At 29.8% G+C, this 16,606-nt stretch overlaps 1 protein-coding gene across 2 annotated transcripts in view; it reads right to left on the bottom strand.

Moving 5' to 3' along the window:
• Window positions 1-16,606, bottom strand: part of LOC119687710 (receptor-type tyrosine-protein phosphatase N2) — a 78,164-nt gene that overhangs the window by 42,181 nt on the left and 19,377 nt on the right. Inside the window, exon 1 of one of the 2 annotated variants that reach the window (XM_038102124.1) lies at window positions 1,015-1,104. The exons of the other annotated variant lie outside the window; for it this stretch is intronic. The gene's annotated coding sequence lies outside the window, so the exon portion shown is untranslated. Of the gene's footprint in view, window positions 1-1,014; window positions 1,105-16,606 lie in introns of those variants that run through there. 2 annotated transcript variants of the gene reach the window in all.

Below are 16,606 nucleotides of genomic sequence, written 5' to 3' on the forward strand. Positions count from 1 at the left end.
AAGCATAGACGCTAGCAGAAAATTATGATATAGCACTGGAAGTTTTTGAGATAAAAGTTCTTCGTAAGAACTTGGTTCTCTACAAGTAAGCAACGTCTACTGCATCCGAATGAACCATGAACTATACGAGCTTTATGATGATATTGATATAATTTAAGTAATTAACAAGCAGCGGCTTCGCTTGTTTGTACATGTCGTGAAAATGTACGATGTAACGATACTCCAGCAAAAAAAAAAGAATTTGAACCGCAACTTGGTTGAAAAAGAGGTAAAGAGGTGTCTTTGATACATTCAGAAAAATGATTTGGTTGAATTAATCACATCTTAACTAAATCCTAAGTCAAAATGTTCTTACTCGACGTGTCATGTTGATTCAACCATATCAGATTTGATTTTTCATATCTTTTTTGCCACATGAGCTAAAATTTTTCTAAAAAAATGATCAGTTCAATTTAACAAGTATGTGATTAGAGCATGTTTTTCTGAGTGTGAAGCGAACAAGTTGAGGAAGCATTAACTATACCTGATGCACAAGACAAGAGAAGGCGCACACACAGCAAAAAACTCTGGAGAGGTGTGCTCAACTAAGCAATTCTGTTTTTAATGCATGTCAGTTTGTTAAAAAACACACTGTATCGAGAAACACAATTCATGGAAAGAAAAACAATTTGGTTGATTTAACCGGATCTTAATTAAATTTCAGGCCAAAATGTCCTTATTCGACGCTTCATTTTGATTCAACCATACCACATGTTGGTTTTCATATCTTCTTTATCATATATAATTTGTATGTATTTAGAGAATATTTTTCTGAGTGTAGTAAGCAAATCCTGCATCGTAGGGATTTGATTGTTTACTCCATCAATACTTGGCCATGCCAAATATAGCTCAACAAAATACAGTCAATCCCTTTACCCAATATCGTATTTAGATATATCAGAGATTTTTACAGGAGGTGACATTGGAACAATGTGTTTACAATAAAACAGACACACATACATTAACAAACCTTACCTGTCACGTCTCCTTTTTGTTGCTATAAGCGGACGAACAAAATTTATATATGCAGATCCTTTAGGTGAAGGTGTCATTAATATAAATAAATTTTGCTGTTAAAGAAAATTTAAACACAAAAAAAAAATTAGTAAAATTATTTCATTAAAACATAAATATATGCAAAATTTCATATAATTAATTGAATGATATAGAAATTTCCATATTGTATTTTTTTTTTATATAATCGAAATTTTTAAAAGTACTTTACTTATGTATGGGTAATTAATTTTGCAAGATTACGTGGATATTTTTGACGTCCCGGGACCTAAACACTTTGATTTTTTCACAAATGAAAATCATTAAAAAGAAATGCGAAAATCTTAATTAATTTTCTTCTTAAATACATAAAACAATATGAATTAATTAAGCGCGTTTATTCCTTGAACGCTGGGTTGAAAATAATTTCCATCACTTGACTTAATTAAGTCGGTAATTAAAAACACATTAAAGTTTACGCCCGCCCTAAAAAGTTAATGCTGTGCCCTACAGCGAAGCGCTGAGTGAGCAACAGACAAAAACAATGAAACACACACGCACACACCACACATACGCACACGCACACGCATATAAACAAAACAAAATAATCAAAAGAAAACAAAGCACAACACTATGAATAGTAAATACATGAGCAAATAAAATAGAAACAATCATAAGGAAAAAAACAAAAAAACAAAAAAACAAAAAAAAACAAAAAAACAAAAAAGAAACAAGCAACTTGTGGAGTTACACTGGCAACAACAAAATAATGTAAATTCATACAAATATTAAAATGCAAATTTATGCTTAAGTCAACAGAAAGTTTAAAGCAAATACAAATCAGAGAGAATAACGAGGAGTACAGCAGCAACTACAACCACAACAACAACAGCAAACACAGCCCTTAAAGCAGTTGATGTTTTGGTAGTAGTGCTTTTAACTGTCAGATGTCCAAGTCAAAAAAATAAATAAAATGAGAAATGCATTAAGCCCTAAAGAAATGTTTTTTTTTTATATTAAATAATTTTATTAAAAAGCAAAAGTCAAGCAAGGTAGGGTCGCAACTGATTAATTGATTAATAAAATTAATTAAGTTAGATTAGGTTATATCGATGATCCTAAGGATTTAGTTAAGCCTATTGGCGTATCGTGTTATCGTATAAGAACTCAAAGGATTTCAAACCAGCTTAAATCTTTGGTGAAGCTCAAAATGCTCTTTGGAGGGACATTTTGAAACTAATCACGATCCTCAAAGAAGAAATCTCCTAAAAAAGTAAACCGGAACCTCGCAATCTCTCAACAGTTACAAGGAGGATTTGTTCCGAAAATAAAGCGTTCAACTTGCATACATATGTACAGATATCGTAAAGTCCTACTATCAGCATAGACAGAATTCAACTAATGTTTGCAGCTTATCATCCATATGCCTAGATTTTTAAGGTATTCCAAATTATTACCCCCGTGTGACTAGCTCCACAGCATTGAATTTGCCGAAAACATTACTATGATCGGATACTCAGAGTAAAGGAATCTTAAACTTCATTAATATCTCTGTTAGAGATGTGTAGCAGTCAAAATCCGTTCTGGATGTGTATTGGATTAAACTTAGCCAATTTAAAACAACTGAATTTTCTGATGAGATGTAAAAATTACTAATGGTTTTTATATATTTTTTTTATCCGGCTAAAGGTCACTTTTTCTTAAATAATTCAACGTTTGTTTGATATTTATTAATGTGTTCTATATTTAAACTCTTTCATCATCAGGATCACGATCTAATATAAATTAATATTAATAAAACTATATCTACGTAATCCTATTTATTCTATTGTCTATATTGCAATATAAGAATTATTTAAAAACCATTATTAAAAAAGCAGGTCGATAAATAAATTCAAAATTTTATTGTGAAAATTGTTATTAAATATATTATCCACTGTCAGACAAGCTATAGTTTCTCTAATAGCGATGAGTTTTGCCGGAAAAGCACTACAATGATCAGGACGACTATAGAAAATAGATTTATTCAATCCTTTTAAGAAAACTTTATTTCCTAAATCAATATCTATTTTAGACTCATCACTACTATTTTGTGGTCAATAACCATTTAAGAAAATGATTAGACTCCCTCCTAATGACACAGACAAGCATGTGTCTTTAGCTGAAAATCTGATATCAAATCTTCTGTCGAAATTGAGAATAGAAGAGATGTAGTCAACAGTTTTTGGAGCAGAACTAAAAGGAAAATTTCTTAATTGTGAAAAAGTGTATAGAAACTGGTATTATTGGACTAAATCTTTTTAACAAATTTTGAGCTATAAATTTTGATAAAATCTTTCATAAATATGGTATAATAAATGCATAATTAAAATAAAAAAAAACTAAATCTAATAACTTAGACTGTTTAGTTTTCATGTAAAATTATAAAAAAATAGCCTTACATATTTATGTATGGTATATTTATTTATACATATTTATTATTTATCTCATCCCTAAATGTCATATATTTTTTTCCTGTTTAGCATTCCCACCCTTCATAAGACAATGGGGCAAAATTTCTGCATTTTGATATGCTAAAATCCTTTCTACGATGCAAACTATATAGTGTGAGGATGGCCAAGTGTAAAAGATACATCTTTTTTATGTTGTACGTATAAAATATTAACAAATTTCTATGTTATAAAATTTTATTTTTGTGTTGAAACAAAATACTCGATAATTTAATAAAATGTATATTACTCGAAAACATTTAAAATGTTGTTTACTGAAAAACATGTTATATCTAATAATTTAACCTTAGGGTTTCATTGGCTTCATTGTAGTAGTTAGGCCAGCATTGTATAAACTGAACAATATTCGGACAAAACTTGTTAATTAAATTATTCATCACATATAAATCCATAAATATATACATAAATTCATTAAATTATTGATTTTCATGTATTTACTTTGTGTTAGTTTTATGATGAAATTTAACCACAAGCAGGTTTTGCTGGCACACGGGGCGTATGAGTATTTAAATTGATTTTCAAATTTGATAACATCGTAAAATTTATTTTAAAATAAAATTATTATTAAACAAAAATAACCACTAAAAAAATTCATTTAGAATAGTTACGAGTTTACTTTTTCCATTATTATTTCTGTTTTTGAAAGACTGCTGTGATTATTTGTATAAATATACTTCGAAATGTCAGCAATACTCATATTTGTATTGATAACTATATAAAATAAAAATAAAAAAATAAAATAACAACATTTTATTCAAATATTCACAAAAGTCTTTTAAAAACAGAAATAATAAAAAAAATTTATTTGAAACAATTAAGTGTTTTATTGGTTTTCTTTAACAAAATATCTTACAACTATTATATATTTTTAATTATTTTTTAACACAGATGTGCATATACTATTTAAACTTTTTAAGACTGAAAAATTATAATATTTTTTATTTTCTAGGGCACTTTAATATTTTTAATAGCTTTTTAAATATTTATATATTGATCAATCAATGTCGATAGCAGTTTATCAGAATGTTAACATACTTTTTCAATAATTCGTATTCTAAATGCTTTTATTAAAGTAAATCTATTTAGTTGATGATTCAACTAAATAGGCAGTTTCAATTCAAACTGCTTAACGAAGTTTCAACTAGATGGCTCCTACATCGAAGATGTACAAAGTTTCTGCTATCTGGGAAGCTACATTTCGAACAACGGCGGCAGTCGGCAAGACATACAGTACAGGCTATCGAAAGCGAAGCAAGCGTTTGGAACCCTTAACAAAATCTGGCGTTCATCCAACATCACACAACGCACTAAGATACACCTGTACAATGCAAACGTAAAATCAACTTTACTATATGGTAGTGAGAGTTGGAACCTAACGACAAGAGACGCACAACAGCTACAAGCCTTTGCCAATCGTTGTCTACGACGCATCCTTCATGTATTCTGGCCAGCAACCATAACCAATAATGAGCTCTGGTTTAGAACGAATCAGCCTCTTATAACTGATGAAATAATGATGCGCAAATACAAATGGCTTGGCCACACGTTAAGAAAACCAGCTGATGATATCGCAAGAAATGTCTTAGATTTCAACCCTCAAGGCAGTAGAAGACCAGGGCGTCCGCGCAACACTTGGAAACGACAAACTGAAGCCGAATTAAGAAATGCTGGAAAGACAAAACGTCTTGCATTAGATAGAGTTCAATGGAAACTATTTGTTACGGCCCTCTGTTCCACCTAGGAATAAAAGGATTAAATAAATTTAGTTGATGAGGAATATCTTCTGTAATTTCCAAAATACAAAAGTTGCAACCCTAGATTTATGTTGTCATTGATTGTTCTTAAAAAATCTTATAAGCTCATATTAAACGTATATAATCCACAATATTTTATCAGCCTTATAACCGTAAGTTACTTAGACCAGATTTGTATAGACTGTAAGTGTTACGATATATTTTTTGAGATCATATCTAGCTTTCTTAATTTATAATATTTTACTATTTCATTCTAATACTTTTAGATATTCGACTTTCATATCTTCTTGGTAAGAATTACTAAGGTTTTAGCATAAAGTGTATTTGCAGCCTTCTGTATTTCTTGCCAAACTGTAGATATTTCAAGGTCTCGATGTATGCCAACATTTTGCACATACCACGAAGCGTTAACTGCATCTCTAAATGCTTTATTTGGGAATCTTTGTATCATATATATTGTATTATTTTCCGTACAACCTCAAATTTGAATGCTTTTTGGCTCTATATCAAAATAGATTTGAAAACTTATTTGTACATTATGAGTTTATTTTGCTGAGCAACTTTGGATCTCCACCCAATAACTCAAGTTAATTTTATGGTTTTAATATTCTGCTTAGTTAATTTCTTCTTGACGTGTACTTATGGATTTAGAAGCCTCACATCTTGAAATTTAAGTTAAATCGATAGGCTATATAAAACGATCTAAAAGAAGACTTATATTTCGAGAACTAACTCTTATCTATAGTCTATATATAAAGCAATTCAAAACAATCTAATATCTCGAGAACTAATCCATATCTATAATCTATTAAAAACGATGCAAAAGACAATTTATATTTTGAGAACTAAGTCGTATCTACAGTCTATATAGAGCATGTCAAAACAATCTAATATCTCGAGAACTAATCCATATCTATTGTCTTTTAAAAACGATGCAAAAGATAATTTATATTTCGAGAACTAAGTCATATTTATAGTCTATATGGTATATAGAGCAATTCAAAACAATCAAATATCTCGGGAACTAATCCATAATAATCCATAATCCATAATAATCCATAATCCATAATAATCCATAATCCATAATAATCCATAATCCATAATAAAAAACGATGCAAAAGGAGTTTTATATTTCGCGAACTAAGTTATATCTATAGTCTATATATAGAGCAATTCAAAACAATCCAAAATCTCGACAACTAACCCATATTAATAGTCTACGTAAAACGATGAGACACAAGCCTCATGTCTCGAAAATTAAGACATATCAATGGTCTCTATGAAACGATGCGAAAAAGGGCTCATATCTTGAGAACTAACTTATATTTATAGTCTATAGTTAGTGATGAAAAAAAATACTCTTTGAAATGGTGATTTGTACAAAAATGTTGTCAAACTGAGGTACTCAAAAAACTGTAATCTATTCCGAAAGCTTGCTTTTAAAGATTTTTTTTTAGAACTCTTTAAATAATTCGTAGTACTCTGTGAAAGCATGTGTGAGTGTTGTTCTCTGTAAAAAGTCGGCAACAGTTTGTTGTGAAATATTGCAAAAATAATAATATTTTAGTATGTTGCCAACAAGTGCTTTAAAAAATAGGAAAAAAGTTAATTTATTGTAGTATTTCTATTTTAGTTCATATTTATTTCCCTTTTGTAGTTGGTTCCAAACTAATTTTTCTGCAATTATCACTTGCTGGCTGTGACCAAAAACTCATTCGTTACGGACGTTGACTGTCAACAGAAATTATTATTATAAATTAAAATGAAAAACATTTTTTACTTGACTTTCGTTGCGCCATTTAATCGACAATATTGCCAGTAGCAAAATGTGGCTGAAGTGACAACTGTTGCTACTTTGATATCGGCACTTTGCACTTGTTCCTCTTTGGCATTGTCTAACAATTCAAGCTCGAGTACTGAAACGCTCAGGACTGAAGTGATGAAGCGTATATTAAATTGTGCAAGAAGATTTAAGTTAGTTGCACTTTGCACACTTAAGTGTTTCGTCCTCACTGCTCCCTCAAACCACCGAGTACTTTTGCTTTTGACAATTTGCTGCTAAAATATTTCAAATGTTTTAAGCAACTGGCAATATTTTTTGTCATTTTTCCTTTACTCTTTACTATTTTTCACATTTTTAAAATTTATTTTTCAGGACTTTTAAGTGCCAGTGGCACACACTGAGGCTGTTAAGCGTTTTGTAGGAGTTGCCAGCCCTGACAATTCGAAAGTGCACAATGATTGGATGAACTATTTTACCAACATAACTTCTATTCCATACCATTTTATCTCTCAATTTTTTTTTAAATTTTGTTTTGTTTTTTTCTCGTATTTTTTTTGTATTTTTTCGTACGAATATTTCTCAAAGTTTTCACTACACTAAATTCGTTCGCAGTTCGCAGTTCTCAGTTCGCTGTAAATGTTGCTCGCCTACACAATGTGCTTCCAGCTGTGAATTGGGAACTTGCAGCGCAGAGCTTCCCATTGAAAGGTAAAGTTTTTAAATTTCACTTTATTTGTTTTTTATTTTCTCTATTTTTTTGGTTGTTTTTTTTTTTTGTGTTTTTTGTGTTTTGTAAAACTGAAAATGTTTTCCAATCATTTTACAAGGATCATCGTAAAATATTTTATTGAAACGTGGAAATATTTTCGCTTAAGCAAAAAATGCGTGGGTTTGCATTTCAGTGTGAAAACCAAAAATGGTTAGTCAGTGTGCTGATTCGATATTGTGTCTTTCGTTGTTAGAAAGTTTTTAATGAAATGTGGCGGTTATTCACTGGAAACGATGTTATATATGCTCAGTACATGTCCTTTAAGTTTACTTTAAATTAGTTGTATTTAAAAATATTTTCACGAAAACCATATATGGTCCACTATTTTTTAGAGATAAAGGTATTGTTTTGCAATAAAAATCAAAGAAACTAAGTTACACGTCCAAGACTTTTACAAACGAGATATTTTTAAGAATTCGGATCGAAAATACTCAGGAAAATTGCAACACAGTAAGACGCTCTATTCTATTTATTTTTGTCAAACTTAATAAAAAATAAATGAAGTTATTTAATTTACTAATAACTTCTAGCATGAATTATGGTAATCAAGTGGCCAATGAAGTTATTGCACCCTGCCTCCAAGTGACTTTGAGTTATTTTGGCATATTCTCACCTTAGCGCTTGCTTCAGCCGATCAACATTTTGTTATTTTTTAAAGTCTATCTTACTTTTTAAAATACCTCAGACCGAGAAATCTAGAGGGTTTATATCAGGTGTAGACGTTGGCCACTGTGTTGATGGAATAAAGCACGGAACGTTCGTTTTTAGTCATTCTTTAAAAGATCCCAAGATGAGACCTTGGGAACTCATTAAAACTGAGCACGTGAACTCTGCAAGGCTTAGAGTATGTACAAGGAGAGCTTGCATATACTTTTTAATACTCATTGCAGAAGCTATGGAAACTTACACAAAAAAGTGAACATAAAGCTTTTCCTCTGTGAGTGCCTGGCACTCACCTCTAGAAGAAACAAATTTGTAGGGATAAACTATTTCGTCAGTTTGTCAGACTGTTCATCGGTAAGCACAAAAAATTAATTAAATAATTGAAATTGAATGGAATGGATATAGTTTTTTTATTCTCTTTTTTATAACTTCAGATTTCTTGCGACCATTGATATAAGCGCATAAAAATTCAGTGGCTTCGCTGGGTTGGTCATCTTGTGTGAATGGTAAAAAGTGCTCCAGATAAAAAAGGTGTTTGATTCGGAACAGATAACCAACAATTTGAAAGCGTTCGGTACAACCAACTATTGAGAGCAAGCCATTGATCGGGGTGGCTTACGGAAGCTATTCAATGCGGCCAAGAACGACTCACATTTGTGATGGTCAACTAAGTAAGTAAATAAAATTTTTTGTCAGATATATATTAGCAAAATAACAAAAAATCACTCATTTATGTCAGCGGATAGATATTTGCTGCCCTGACATTGCAACCAATCAATCAACGAACTACCAAGCTTTAGTTTTGTGCTGTCGTAATTTAATGTTTCTTAAATACTTTATAGTGGCGACCACAAATTAGCTGAGTGAGTCTACCTGTTATGCCTCTATTATAAATTAACAAAAATATAATGATGATTATTAACTTTGGCAAAGTGATGGACTGATTAAGAGTACTGAGAACCGATTAAGGAAGTAACTTGTAAGAATGTAAGTTTATGTTGTAGTCTTAAATACTCTTTTAGAAATTTAACAGCACTGGTTGACAATAAACCTAGCTATGGCTCTATAGAAGCAATGGTTTGCTTGCTGCTCTATGCATTTTATGAAATAAGAACTTGAGAGGGAAGCTTTATAAAATATTTACCTAACTTGCAATAAAAATTTTTGCCAACTATAATTATTCTATTATTAAATGAAAACACTTAAAAAATTTAATTTTTATATAAAAACAAATACGAGCTAAAACAAAAGTGTGGGAGCTATAAAGCAGCCAAAAAGTATTAAAATAATTTTCAAAAATAAAATAAAATAAATATCACATACTAATATATACTAAATAAACCCATTGTTTAATATATTTAAATATTTTAAAATTTTTTTCTTAAAAATTTCAATTATATTTAAATTGCACATTTCCGAGTTCTAAGTTAATTTCTCATAGTAGACGGCATATTGCAATATTTAACTGACCAAGGATAATTATTTATTTATCACTTTACATTGTTCTTGAATTAATTTTACAGCATTTTCCTTTCAAACAAGAACTAAAATGTATACGAATAGACTTTTTTTGGGTCAGAGTATAAAAATAATAAAGATTTATATCATAACAAAAACAAATACCCTTTGTACTTTATCACATTTAATCTTTAATTTAGTATTTTCTTCATTAAGTTTGTTTATTGTTTTGATATTAAGACTTAATTACATTAATTGATATATTTTCCATAGCATTGGTATGAGATTCCTTTGCCTTGGCAACGCCGAATCGCAATTTCAAAGAAACAATCAAAGCTCCTTCCTAGTAATTTCGCCTGTAGAGTACACAATTATACAGAAATTATATCAAAACACTTCACCCAAACGAGATGTCAAAGTATTAAGGGTATTTATAGTTAATTAACATAATTGCTCATTAAGAAGATGTGATAACTGCGCTTGCTTATTATTAATGCAATATGCACGCTTTTAGGATGACGAGCACAGCAAGAAAAACGAGAAAAGGACACATAATTAAAATAAACTTTCTTCATTGATTCAAAATGAATGTAAGGATCCAATACTTTATAAACTACGCACTAGTAGCGTCTAAGTAAGCAACTAATCAATTATTTCTAATATGACTTTAATGAGACCTTTAAGAGATATGGGTTAGTGTTCAGGAATTAGAAAATTAGGAATCAGTGAAATGTTCCTGATTGTATTCTATAAGAGCAGTTCCCAAACTATTTAGGAAATGAAGTAAAATATGTTAGTATATTTCAGTAACATAGCTTCCTTTTCAAACCAGATAAAAGAAATAATTAAAATGATTGCTTTATTAAAGATGACTTAGTGGTATTATCATTACTTAGAAAACAAGCTGAGAGGTGATTATGCTATTAAAAGTAGTAAGCGTAAATGCTAAGCCTTATCCGTACAAGTAGTATTTATTAGCAAAATTGCTAGTCTATTAGACCTTGAGGATTGAGAATTCCATTTGAAGTTAATAATTAAATTATTTACTAATCAAACGTAACGATTACATTATTCATATAAGCTTATCAGTTATATATATTATATCTTATTTAAAAAAAGTAATTATAATATTACAAATACATGATTAAATGTTTAAAATATTGATTATAGAATTATAGTGACTTACTTTAATAACATATACAAAATACACATAAATTTATTGTGATTAAAATTGTGATTGCTAATAATGTCGCCAAGACTGGGAACATATTTCATGTTAACCATTGAAGATATTGATATTTCATTTCAAAAATGAACAATATTCCAAAAAAAGTGCAGTTGTTGCGGAAATATAAGATAGGAACATAATATTTAGTGCTTGCACATAGCATTTTCTTTAAAAGACAGGTTCGAAGCATAGTAGGGTGCGAATTATTGATTTTAATATAAAATAAATGTGGCAGTATTAGGTTTGCAATATAATATAAATAATATAAAAAATAACTAAAAGTTTAAAGTACTTGTAAGTGAAATTACCAGTTGGGCCGAAATAGGTTAATTTATATATTTAATTGAGTCGGTCTTTCTACCAGACGTGTTCCGACTTGCTTCCGAATGAATGCACTATATTTAATTGGTTTGGAATTGAGTTATTTTTGTAAATCTCCATAAATTAAACTTAAACATATTAATGATTGTTAATTTAAAATAAATTGTATGAAATGAAATTGATTATAATTGAGCTTAATCATAATTAAGTCAGGGTTAACGTAATAATTACCAATTATACAATTATGCATTAACATTAATATTTCAATGTTTGTATTTATTTTTATAAAGAGACATTTGCTTAATAATTTTAAGTGCGTACGCGCATGAAATTGAAACAAATGAATTAATTGCGTTTCATTGATAATTAAATTAAATTTAATTAGTGTAACTCACATTTAATAAAATGAAGTGTAATTCGAGTTAATTAAATTTACTGATTTAATCAGATTATATAGCAGGCATTTCAAGAGCTTTGTACTCAAACTGGCAGAATATAAATTGTATATAACAAAATATTTTACCCCTTCAGATACATTCCACATTCTACGCCCTCACATTTAAACATTAAAATTAAAATATGATAACAGAAGCTGCAAGTGAAACGGCAGAATTTTATTAGGTGTCCTGATAGAAATTTATCAATGTCGGAATATTCAGTATACCATACATATGAATAAAAGCGTTGATGAATGGAGCAAATACTTAGTATGCATGCCGAATAGAGACGGTATGGGGACACATAGTTGCATGCCCTTAGTTGAGTTTTGAATATTTGATGAGTAATATGCAAAACTATCAATTTCAATGAACTTGATGTTTACATACAATTCCCAGTACAACTCGTACATATAAATGAGAAATGAAAATAAAAACATTTTAAGAAATATGGTGTATGGATGATCAACTATACTTTCAACATTTCGAAACAGAAAACATTTCGAAATAAAATTAAATTCTAAGATAACTTAAATTAACAATAACAAGAATACGTTTGAAACAGTTAAGAAATGGGATAAACATTACTTAAGCAATTCAATAATACATTCATTCATATTGAAAAAACCCAATTTTTATTTAGATACTTTCTCTCATAAGTCCATAAGTCTCCTTAAAATGAAGTTGACCCTAAGACATACATTTAATCGAAATCGACAAATTTCTGTTTGTTTCGCCAATTTTTACTTAAGCCTTGACGTTAATAAATCTTAAAAGTAACAACTACGTTTAATAGCGTCTTCATTCAGACGTGGCCAATATATTTAAAGGAAGCGTAAAAAACTGAAATGAACACATTAATCCTGCTAAATCCAGAGACTTTCATAAAAAGAATCATTGCGGTTCCTTTTGCTGTTGTGGCAATTTCACACGAAATCTGAGACTCACGCAGCGCTCACCGTATTACCGACAGTGTGTATCATGTTTTCTTGCATTTCCATTAGATCCTTTTTAAAATTATATTTTCAGTTTCGAATTACTTCACCGAAATAACAACCGAACACCCAAACATCCAAGCTGGACGCCACATGCAAGTCAGCTTAATCCTAAAAATGTGCAAAACCACATCAGAAAAAAACTTTTAACAGATAAAATGGTGAAATTTTCTTGAGAAGTGTAAATCAGCAGTATCTGTTTTAGGTATTTGTGTCAAAGTGAATGAAGCGGACTGAGGTTATCCAAAGTTGAAATAGCTTGAGTCAAACTGTGTTCTAAATTGATGCGCATTTGAGGTTGCGGTCTAAAAAGAAAAAAATTGGAAAAATCTTCAACGTCAAAGAGACACTTATGGACACTTAACCAAATGTATGCGTGCTTCTAAAGGATTTTAGTAAAAGTTTTTCCATTTAAAAATTTTAAAATATAATTCTTATGAATGTTTTGGATTGTTATTGTTATTATTGTTATTATTTAAAAAGGGTAACTTAAATGTATTTACTAACAAAAGAAAGATATGAATTTCATTGACAATATTAAAAATAATGCTTTTGTTAGAAGTTATAGTATATAAAATAGTAGAAATAACATAGTCGCTTTTAAATAATTATATATGTAAAGCATATATAATACACAATATATTAAAGTTAAGGTTAAGTTTTATTTGAAGTTTAAACAAAGATCGAATCAATACTTTCGTAAATACTTTATATGGACTTGGTCTACCCATTGACATAACTTGTGTTAATAACTTTGTGTGACAATAAAGACAATTTACAACACAACTTCTCTAACAAACTTCAACGCAATTATCTTAATAGATAGAACAAATCAATAAAACTGTTAAAAACCTATTTAGTTTCAAGTCTTTTTTTTATGGAAGTTAATCATCAATCGGAATCATTTTCTTAAATAACATAAGCGCTGTTCTAAAGCAAGATTCATCATACTTTTTTTGTACTCTGGTTTATTTATGTAAATCTTTCATGTCCCCTAGACTTCATTAACGTAGTCGTAAATGACAGCTAAGACTACGGCAGACAGAATCTGCTTAGACTATGCTAAATGCTGGCCAAAACTATTGAAAGACCAAAGATTTTAGTGAGTCAAATATTGCAGTTAGAAGTAAGGGTATACATTAAGACCGAAAAGTTTTCGGAAATTCTCATTTAAAATTCGCGCGCTGTATATTTTTCGATATTTTAAGTTTATGTAGTTTGGCAGCAATTAAGGAAAATTACTATGCAAAAAATGAGCGCGATCTGTCAGACAGTTCGTTTACGGCAGCTGTTGAAACCAGTTCACCTCAGTAGTGCGTTGCGAAAAAAACAATGGAAAAAAATATTGGACAAAGAGTTTGCATCAAATTTTGTGTTTCGAACGAAATTTCGTGTGCAGAATCGTTGCGAATGCTACAAAAGGCTTATGGGGAATCAGTTTTATCGAAAACTCAAGTTTATGAGTGGTACAAAGCCTTTCAGGACGGTCGTACGACCGTCGAAGACATTTCGCAACGCACTACTGAGGGGAACTGGTTTCAACAGCTGCCGTAAACGAACTGTCTGACAGATCGCGCTCATTTTTGGCATAGTAATTAAGGACAGTGCTGCCAAACTACATAAACTTAAAATATCGAAAAATATACAGCGCGCGAATTTTAAATGAGAATTTCCGAAAACTTTTCAGTCTTAATGTATATACTGGGTGTATTTCAATGCTATACGGTATGGTTTAGATGAACTACTAGGTATTAAACCTATCTGCTTCCATATCTCTCCCATGGTTACTGAAATGTTATTTTCACACTCCTACTTTATTCATTCCTAAGACGTGGTTTTACTGGGTTCAAGTGTCACAATGTGACTTTTGTTGCTTTCCACCCACTGCAAAAAAAAAAAGTTATAGTGCTAATAAATAATTTATTAAAGCTGACAATTAGGTCACATCACGCTTTGTGAAAATTAATAATAAAATGTTAATAAAATAACAATAATAATTTCAACAGATTTATATGTTACTAACCCTAACCCGGAACCCAAAGCAATTAAATTATTTATTTATCTAAGCAACCAAATTGCTTCCCTGTGATAAGTGAGATCCAAGTAAGGAAATAGCTCTATAGCATAGATATTCCAATAATATTCAAGATTTATAAATTCCGAAAAATGTGTGAGCATAAAAGTCAAGAACGGCTTTGGGTCAGTTGGTTAAGAAGCGCTGACTTTGAGCTGCAAATTTCGTAGGGCAAGAGTTTGATTCTTGGTACTTGCAGTCTCCAAAATTTATTAACGAATAATTAAAAACAAAAATTAACACTAATGATGGGTATTTGGCAATATTCAAAATAGCTATATGGCCAGGTAAAAATATGATTGATTAAAATAATACAAAAAAAAAAAAAACTGTTGTTGTTGTAGTTCACTACTTTTTATTCACTTTTTGAAAACTTATTTATTATTTATAATATCTTAGACTTCTATTGATGCTATTCTCAGTAAATGTGGGACATTGAACAAAAGTGGAAAGAAAATAATATGTATCCCTGTGATAAATGGGACCCAAATTGGGAAACACTGCATATATACCGCAATGGGATTTACTTATAATAATATCTTGTACTTCTATTGATGCTATTTGGACTAGATGTGGTTCAAGGTATCGGTTCTAAACAAATAAATTGTATTCCCGTTATAAGTGACCCACATTCAGAAACACTGCTTTATAGCATAGATACTTCAATTGGACTTACTGATAATAAAATCGGCTTAAATCGAATAATCGAGTTCTGTTGATGCTATTGTTACTAGTTGTCGTTTTAGGTATCGGTGGTGTAAGAGAGATTTTACCCCTATATATTGTAATGTTTATAACAATGGAAAAGAGTAATTTTTTCTTGTCTGATAAGGTGCAAATTTATTGTGATTGTAGAATTTATCACTAATTACTAATTACTAAATAATATTATTGCTGTTTATTTAAAAAGTCAGAAGAGGTCTTAAATAATTCTACACTTTAACTATCGACTTATCTAATATATTACGTATTATATAGCATTACAAAGTTAATATGTCAGTTTCACTTTAAGTACGTAAGGCGTACATAAGTAAATTTAAAAATATATAAAATATCTGGACTGTCAGTGTACTATTTTTATAAGCGAATAATAAATTGACATTCTATTCGTACTCGATACCTATAAATTATTTATTGTCTAATAAAAACGCAAATGCCATACGGGTATTTTCTCATTTTTATATGATTAGTTTGTATATTCGTACAAAGTGCGCGCAAAATAAATCGCTCCGCAACTTTTAATGTTTTTTATTAAAAAAATGGAACACAGTGATCACAAATTTAATTAAATAAGTTGAGACAGTGACTCTAAATAAAAAGCTAATAAAATTGTGCCTGATTTTAAAAGATAAGTGAAACTTTTATTGAATTTAAAACATTTGTTTTTTATCAAAAAAAAGAGTTTAACTTTGCAAAATTATTTTTGTTTTGAATTTTATTTTAATATTTTTCACACACATCTAAAACAGCTGATAGAGACAGCATATAAAGCTTGAAAGCTTCACATAAATAAAGAAAAAAAAAGTGTTGTAAATTGACTCTGAAATTATACCAATTGCAATTCGCTTATCGTGTAATTGTG

The sequence above is a fragment of the Teleopsis dalmanni genome, chromosome X (assembly GCF_002237135.1).
Source record: "Teleopsis dalmanni isolate 2A chromosome X, ASM223713v2, whole genome shotgun sequence".
Classification (NCBI taxonomy): domain Eukaryota; kingdom Metazoa; phylum Arthropoda; class Insecta; order Diptera; family Diopsidae; genus Teleopsis; species Teleopsis dalmanni.